Genomic DNA, 9549 nt, shown 5'->3' with positions numbered 1-9549 from the left:
AACCCTGCCTCTTTTATGCAATTAATTGTAATTGTAATCATTAATCAGCTGTAATTGATTACAATTTCTCAAGTAATCATTGTAATCATTAATCAGCCAAAAATCTGATTACATGTAATTTAATTTAATCAATAACTTTTCAAAATACCATGTACATGTATTCCTTTTTACATACTTTAAACATGTTAATTGATTTGTATAATTATATACTTCAGACAAAAGTAAACTGTTACGGTATTGTCATCATTAGCCTAAGAAAAAGATATTGTACATACATGACATATATAGAATACTTTACAATTTAAAGATGTACATGTATATCTATTTGATTATAACAGTCATATATAAGTAATACTTTTCTTTAACCTCTGAATCATAATCTTTTGTTAATGTTGTGATTTTTGTCAACTTTGAATTGACAAGTTGGAGACCAATTAAGGTCTGTGTTTATTGCAATACTAATTGTGGATAACTGTAGGGCAATATATATGGTGAAAAATAAATCAGACATGTGAAAAATTGTCTAATTAGCACACACTAATTTTTCAAAATAATAAAAATATGTATGTTGTCAAAAAAAAAAAAAAAAAAAAGTATGTATTTAGACTACAATTTAAAAATGCAATGATTTTTTTAAAGAGCCATTCTCTGTAAGGACCAAAATGAGTGTTCACACCTATGTCACAGATTTTTACCATTCTTTGTACACATACTACATAACTAATATAATTACCAACTAACACTTTAGAAATTAATTTTGGGCTTTGTTACTATGGAAATGGCGGCCATTTTGATTTTGGGCTTTTTTTTCAATGAAAATTCTAAAAAATTTCCTAAATATCAATGCTTTTTCCCCTTAATTATGACAGTAAAAGATGCAGACAGTTATCACATCTAAAAGCTGTTACCTTTGCCTTTCTAAAAATATATCACACATTTGGCTGACAATTGTGTGCATATGCTTATTTTCTATTGGAGAAGGGGGTGATTCTGACATCTAAATGAAAACCAAATTTCACCAAAATTCATTGAAGCTTTGACAAAATTTCCGAGATAGTTTATAGAAAATATTGCCAAAATCATAAAGATAAACCCCGCATTTAAAAATGAAAAAAATTCAGGGATGTGTTTTTTGATTTAAGAAAAAAAATGTGGATTGAAAACTGAAAGAAATCAACAATGTGTCTATGAATTATCTCCCCTTATGGTTCTTCTTCATTGAAAACATAAAGGAACAACAGGAAGTACAAGGGTTAATGCCCAAAATAAAGTGCAGACGAAATGCAAACACTGATAAAACCATCATAATGTTGGTAAAAATAAGATATATCAAGGTAGATACTATGTAGTGCAGTTTCTCTCTAAAGTTTGTGGATTGTGATGAACTCATCAAGCTCTTGCCAAACACTGAAACAGTGAAACACAGGCAGTGCATACCAAATATTTGCTATTTTGTCTGAGAATGGTCTAAAACCACCAGTAGATCTTCACATCAATATTGTATTTTTACCAGCCGTTTCAATTAAATGAAAAAAAAACAATTCAAATTGTGCACGTCGCATGTTATGCCAACAAAAAGTTTTCATCTAGATATTGACCACATCAAGCCGGATTCTGGACTCAAGTCGTTACCTTACAGAACTAGCCTTAAACTAGCAAGTAGCGGACCAAAGGAAAAGGATTTTATTCATCTTATTAACTAGACAGAATGTGAGTAATGGAAATAAAAAGAACTTGACATGACCTCCCCCTTTTTCCCCTTTTATAGTTTTGATTAGTTTATGTAATATTTAAATTTTCATTATTATCTATTTGTTAAAACATTTAAATTACTAAGACATGTCTTTTAATGAAAAAAAGGAGCACTTTCTATGTATCAAATTAGTTTCAAAACATATTTAATTTACCTCCTTTCATGAGTGTAAGAATTGGGGTCATATAATATTTATGTATTATTTACTTTTTACACATTTTCTATATTTTTAAAACAAATAATTATTCTGTACAATTCTAAGAAAAATGATTTTATAATTAAAATTTAGATTTCTGTAATAATTTGATTTCTTTTTAATGTTTGTCCTCCATTCTGTGATTTATAATCTATATTGTATTACCTTATTATTTTGTTTTCCGCAGTTATTCTTCTTAATTTTGCATCCCATTATTCTCTATTTTAATTATGTGTGCTTACTTATCTCCAATCATAATGTTCATAATTATTTTTTAATTCAATAATTGGGCATTATGTTAATTATTCTTTGTTTGGTAAACCCTATTAAGCCCCTGAATGATGAGTGCATGGTTTTAATCTATTATTTTTACAATTTATGAATTATTTGATATTTATTTCAAAACAGTACTTTAGCTGTAAAATTGTCAAAACTTTAAAACTCCTATTTACATAACACTATGGTTGTGAATATAAATATTTGATTTGCATTCAATATCCCCCTTCCCACCCCTGACCCAAGATTAGATGTGCCTTATTGTGTATTCAAAATCCCTCCTCCCCCACCCTGAGATTTGATAGGGTTTTTAAAACATCCTAAATAAGGAGTATCTTTTAACAATGGTTTGAAGCTGTAAATAACAAGCTTCCCAAAAAAAGTTATATTGAAAAACAAATATTCTAGAAAAAATGGTATAATGGTAGAAAATAGATGAGTACTCAGTTGAACAACCGTGTATGGTTTAGTTCCTTTCACTTAAACAAATGTATAATTGGTATGCAATATTAATAAATCTTGAACAGCAATACATGTATAGATTAACACAGAACTTGTTTCAATGTTTTACTGTAGTTTTATAAATAATTGCTACAATTTTTTCTAGCATGTTGTACTTTGTTTCTGAAGAAAATAAGAGTAGTTGTGTCAATGATGCAGTACTTGAAGGGGAAATGAGGTAATAACAATATATTGTTTAAAAGTAATCCTTGTATCTCCACAAAAGGTTCAGCATGTGGTTAGCAATACTATTATGATATACATGTATGTCATACAAAGTCTTCACAATACCAGAATAGAGACTAATTGCTACATTCCCTGAGTCAGGAAGGCTAGAAAAAAATATATTGGAGAGTCTTATCCTTTTCACAAATTGCACCTAATTTATTTAACAAATGACACTATAACTGTATCATAATAATGTTTATTTGTCAATGAAAAAAAAAGCATTTTAACAAAAATTACAAAACTTATTTGCTGTTTACATTGCTGATTCTTATTTTTTATTCTCCATATAAATAAGCTGAATCAATTTAATTGTTGTGTAAATAATTATTATTCTTACATAATCAAAAATATATATTTACTTCCCCTATAGAAAATATTTTGTTAAACTGTTAATGCCTTATATATTTAGTAAGATACAGTGATTGAATATGAAGGGAATTAATTGCTGTTTAAATTTATATCTTGCTATTTAATTTTTATTACAAGCAAATATTTCAGCTTATTATAGATGCTGTTAGTATTTAGATCCTGTTAGTATATACTATTAATTAAAATTTATTTTAAAGGTTAAATCAACAAGAAGAAAAGGGAATCTGCCAACATATCCAGAAAAGATGGAAACAACAGAAGATGTATGTTATCAGACCACATCAACCCACTTTAGTAATTTTTTTATTATTCCAAAATTTTTTGGCAAATAATTTATCCCTGTATTCCCCCAAAACAATCCATTTAAGAAAATTCTATTTATACTATGAACTATAATTAACTTTGTATTTTATGCAATTGCTGAGCAATGCTATCTAACATCAAGACAGATTCAGATTCAATATTTTATAATAGTCTCACTACTTGAAATTCATAAATATATAGTACATACAGAGTATATACACAATATAAGACAGCCAATATACAAATATAAAACACAAGTACCAAGACATCTAACATAAGGGATATTTTCCAATTAACAAAGTACCATAACTCATCAGTTGAAAGGTAAAATTTGTCACAATCAGAAGTGCTGACATCCATTATTCCTAAGGTTGTGTAATCATTGTAATAAATATTCCATTCTCAATTTTATTCATTTAAAGAAATTTTATCAATGAAAACTGTTAATGTACAGAAAGCAAATGTTATATCAAAAATAATCATAAAATTATTGCATAGAATTGAACCCCTAGAAACTATTACTGGCAAAAAATGAAATATTTTTTTGCTGTATTATGGCCAATGAATAATATCGCTACTAGAGATCAAAGAACATAGAAGTAAACAGTATAGGTCAGCCATGATCACTCAGAGTGAATATTTTATGTGCCCATAACTGAGTTATATTGTAGTTACAAATGTTCCTCTTTTTTTTTTTTAAACTTTTCAAAACCAGATTTATTTGACATATTCCTCAGAATTAACCAGGGGAAATAGCAATTTAACATGAATTCATCAGAAACCTTTTATTTTTCAGAGTGATGTAACACAGGCAAGAATTTAAGTGAATGAAACAGCATCACTTCTATAAGTAGCATCATGGAATTTTTATCACAGGTATTATTTAGACAGACAGATTAAAAAGTGTTTTGCCTTGTAAATCAACAAAAACAGTTTCTCAATCAATATTTTAAAATTGTGTTTAAACGTTTTACTCAACCCCCACAAACTAGCTATATAAATAATATAGGATCGCCCTTTTTTGGTAAAAGGGGGGGGGGGGGGGTAATTTATCTAATAAAAATCTTTTGTCCAGCTCCAGTCAACATCATTTGGAATCTATACATGCTATACTTAATACAAATTTTAATGGTTACAAGTGATTATAACATCAATAGGCCAAAATTAGAGCCAAATTTTTCTTTTAATCAGAAATATCTATGCAATGTGGAGAAACTATACTTTTCTATTACTTTTTATAAATTGCTTATTTCTTGATCCATTTCAATGCAGTTTAAAAATTTATTCTTGAATTTTGGGGCTTCTTTAATGTGCCGAATCTAAACATGTATCAAGTTTTGGGATTTTGGGTCCCTTTTTTAAATTGGTCCATTGAGGGTCCAAAATTAAACTTTGTTTGATTTTATCAAAAATTGAATTATTGGGGTTCTTTGATATGTCAAATCTAACTGTCTATTTAGATTTTTAATTATGGGTCCCGTTTTCAAATTGATCTACATTAATAAGGTCCCAAGGGTCCAAAATTAAACTTAGTTTGATTTTATCAAAAATTTAATTCTTGAGGTTCATTGATAAGCCCAATTTAACTGTGTATTTCAATTTTTAATTTTGGATCCCGTTTTCAAATAGGTCTACATTAAGGTCCAAAGGGTCCAAAATTAAACTTAGTTTGATTTTTACAAAACAATAATGTAAGGGGTTCTTTTACATGCTGAATCTAACCATGTTTTGTGATTTTTGGGCCCTGTTATCAAATTTGTCCATATTGAGGTCTAAAGGTTCCAAAACTAAACTTTGTTTGATTTCATCAAACAATTGAATTCCTGGGGTTCTTTGATATGCTCAATCAAACTGTGTATTCAGATTTTTGATTTTGGGTCCCATTTTCAAATTGGTCTACATTATGTTCCAAAGGGTCCAAAATTAAACTTAGTTTGATTTTAACAAATATTGAATTTTTGGGGTTCTTAGTTATGCTGAATCTAAACATGTGTTTAGATTTTTGATAACATGTGTTTAGATTTTTGATAACATGTGTTTAAATTTGTGATTATGGGCCCAGTTTTCAAGTTGGTTGGTTGCAAAATCGGCACTTTTCAGATACAAGTTTTAATGTTTTGAATGGGTTCAAGACAATGTCTGTTTACTTTAATGTGTTGTTCCAGACCTTTATTTGTTCAGTATACCTATGATTTAGGCTAAAAATGTATATTTGTTAAAAATAATGAAAGTTGAAAAACGATGCATTTTGAGATTTTGCTACTCTGTTACTGGGCTTATATATATGGGACCTGTAACCATGGCAACAGAAACCCCAAAAAACAAAAATGAAAGTTATTTTTGTTATCAGGGCATCATATGGGCTTAATATTGAAAAGATATTGAAAATCTGTGACATTGGTGTGAACAGTCCCATGAATTTCTTTGGTTTTTACAGAGAATGACTCTTTAAAAGTACTTTGGTTTTGTTTACAATTTGATCAAACAATTTTATTCAAAGTTTACAAAGTTTTTAAATGGTAACTTTACTTTAACTTTATCCATATTTTAAATTTGTACTGCCCAGTAGCCAGTACTTTGGTACTGGCATGAAAATACGGATTTTTTTTTGTGTTATTAAAATTTGCTGTTACAAAATGATAGAAATTATTATAAATTAAGGAATGTATCTCCCTCATGCAAAGCTCTGATTCCTTTCACGGATTTGGCTATACTTTTTGGACCTTTTGGATTATAGCTCTTCATCTTTTATATAAGCTTTGGATTTCAAATATTTTGGCCACGAGCATCACTGAAGAGACATGTATTGTCGAAATGCGCATCTGGTGCAAGAAAATTGATACCGTTAATTTTATTACTATCACTGGGTCGATGCCTCTGCTGGTGGACTATTAGTCCCCGAGGGTATCACCAGCCCAGTAGCCAGTACTTTGGTACTGGCATGAAAATACGGATTTTTTTTTGTATTATTAAAATTTGCTGTTACAAAATGATAGAAATAATTATAAATTAAGGAATGTATCTCCTTCATGCAAAACTCTGATTCCTTTCACGGATTTGGCTATACTTTTTGGACCTTTTGGATTATAGCTCTTCATCTTTTATGGATTTCAAATATTTTGGCCACGAGCATCACTGAAGAGACATGTATTGTAAAAATGCGCATCTGGTGCAAGAAAATTGATACCGTTAATTTTATTAACTTCTAGAAACTGCACCTTGAAATACATATAAAGTCTGGAAGAGGTCAGAAGACAAACACCAAACTCTTTAATTTTAAAACTTTTATAATTATTCAATTGAAATCAAAATAAATCAGAGATCATGAACCATGATAAAAAAAAAAAAGGTGTAATGGGTCATAACCAGTGACACAATGTTTATTTATATGATTTGGGAATTTTTGTGGTTTATCAAATAGATAAAGTTTGAAGTTATTGTTTTATAACATCAACAGAAGATTCTTCCCCCAAAATGCTGTATAGTTATATTACACTTTTATTCATTCACATCATTCAAATGTTATACACAAAATATTTGAACCAACACTAACTTCGTAGTACAAGACTAGCAATTCATATATTAGAACACTTCCTCATTTCAAAATTACGATGACGAAAAAAACAAAACAAATCAGGATAATTTTCTTAAATTTCAATTGAAATGAAATAAAATTGGAAACGCTTCATCAAAATGCAACATACAATACTATTACTTACATAATGCGCTTTGGCCTTATACGATGTATATAGTAAATTCCAGATAAAGTGAATCTCTACCTATTGCTTTAATTGTGTTACTGTAAAAAAAATCTAATTTATGTCAATTCATTATTATTCATTACTTTTTTTCGGATAATTTATTCATGTTAGTAGTGATTTATTTACTTTTTTCTGTAGGAATTGAATCCTCCAAATTAGATCTGAAGTCGTTTTGTTGTTGAGGTATACGAGTAACCAGCCACGTCCTATCGGTATAGTATTTTTATTTGTATCCATCTGTTGAGCTAAGCCTTTTTCAACTGATTTATAGTCCGTTCTGATGTTGTACTGTTTCACCCCTGTTCAAGGTAAGAGGACGGTTGGGATCCCGCTAACATGTTTAAATAGAAAATATTCGGGTCAAAATATTCTTTATAATTCTAATTTATTTGCCACTGGTTTAAAACTCGATTTATTTCTTCTACGTAAAGTGTTTTATTTTATTTTATAACACTTGGACAGCATCAGCTGTCAGTTCGCATTTACATTCTCAATAAAGATAAATGAAATAAAAGTTAATGATTGTTTTCTTCATTTCCAACTATGTATTCTGAAACATTATTAAATTATTCATTGAACATTTTTGGTTTTTCTCAAATCTGAGATACCGAAAAACAACAATTCAAGTCGAGGGCATATTCCATTAAAATCTAATCTTGTAATATCCACAAAAAACATCATGAGAATTCTTAACGAATCCAGATATTCAAAAAAATATATCTATGATGCAAGAAATCAGCTTTGTACAAATATAAGTTTAAAGTAAGTAGTTACGTTTTTTGTTTAAATCTACACAATTGACATATACATAATTGTAGGGTCATGGCCATGGTCTGTATACATAGAATGTAAAAATACCCCCAAAAAATCGATAAATCAGACTGTGGTCTCTTAAAAACTAGCATACCTTGTTTCGTAAAATTTAATTAATTGCAAACTGTTTTCTATACACAGAAAAAGTGTCAATTGAAGGCCAGTATTTAGAGCAACATGAAATATGTGGTAAGTTAATATTTCCGACTTTTCGTTCATACATGTACTTGTATCATCTTTAATCAAACAAACTCAATGATATTTACAATGATTCGTTGAGGAAACCGTTGGAATACTTTTATGACTATCAGGTGAGAAACATCGAAAATATATTCTTTGCCAGTTTTAAAATTTATTGTAATAAACATATACATTTTCTAGTTATTTTCAAAAGGCAAAAACAAATCATGTTATAGAGGCAGAACCAATTTGAACAGACACTGTTTTGTTCAGGACGTGTCACGCGTTTCAATACTATATATTGATAAACATTTATGAAATAATTCAATCCAAATTGTCTACGTTACACGTTACATACATTTTTCGTTGTGCAAATAATGTAATATATATGTATCGTTTAATTCAAAATATTCAGCATTAAGTAATAATTTAATTGTTTTTTTAGAAAAGGTTCTAAAAAATATAACTAACATACTTTTGATAACATATTACACAACTTATTTCAACAAAAACAATATTTTATATCCTTACATTTCATTAAAGAGTTTAAATGTGTATTTCACTTTTGTAAGTGTACATATATGTGTATTCATGTTTCTTGATACGCAGGATTTTATATTTTGTTTGTTGATTTAAAATACCAATGTAACAGAGCAGGTCAGGGACTCGTCTCTATGTCTGCCTATTTATACCTATTAAATCAATAAAGGAAGTTTGTGTGTCTTTAACAGGTTAAAATTTATGATTTTTAGTTTGACAGTTGTACTGAAAGAACAAATTTGAGTACTCTTTTCCTGTGGATGAAGCTAAGAACAGTACAAAGTATGGGCTAACAAGGTATGGTGTGTTTGGTCACTACTTCAATTGCTTTTATCGTCACTTACATTTTTATTTGATCTTGCATTAAGTAAATTACTCATATTCATTTGTTGACTGTTTATTTCAAAAGATTATATTTGTTGCTTCGTTTTTGTTTGTTTTAAGATATGTAGATTAAGGGGTGTTCTATTTATGGTCGTGCATTTACAAAGACAATTTGAATCTTTTAACGTCAAGGATATCATAAAATTATTTAAATTCAGAACTTCTGCTCCTTATCTAATAGTTTACTTTTAAAAGGTAAAAATCATAGAAATACTGAACTCCGAGGTATGTTCAAAATGGAAAGT

General features: G+C 28.8%; 1 long non-coding RNA gene across 1 annotated transcript; it reads left to right on the top strand.

The window, feature by feature from the left end:
• The first annotated feature begins 2871 nt into the window (after nucleotides 1-2871).
• On the top strand, nucleotides 2872-4587 carry LOC143046748 (uncharacterized). Its single transcript, XR_012969257.1, has 3 exons — nucleotides 2872-2904; nucleotides 3521-3586; nucleotides 4423-4587. It is a non-coding gene; the product is annotated as an uncharacterized LOC143046748 (long non-coding RNA).
• Nucleotides 4588-9549: the final 4962 nt, after the last annotated feature.

Source organism: Mytilus galloprovincialis, chromosome 9 (assembly GCF_965363235.1).
Source record: "Mytilus galloprovincialis chromosome 9, xbMytGall1.hap1.1, whole genome shotgun sequence".
NCBI classification, from domain to species: Eukaryota; Metazoa; Mollusca; class Bivalvia; order Mytilida; family Mytilidae; genus Mytilus; species Mytilus galloprovincialis.
The sequence above is the reverse complement of the archived record's forward strand: the minus strand, read 5'-3'. Positions and strand labels throughout refer to the sequence as shown.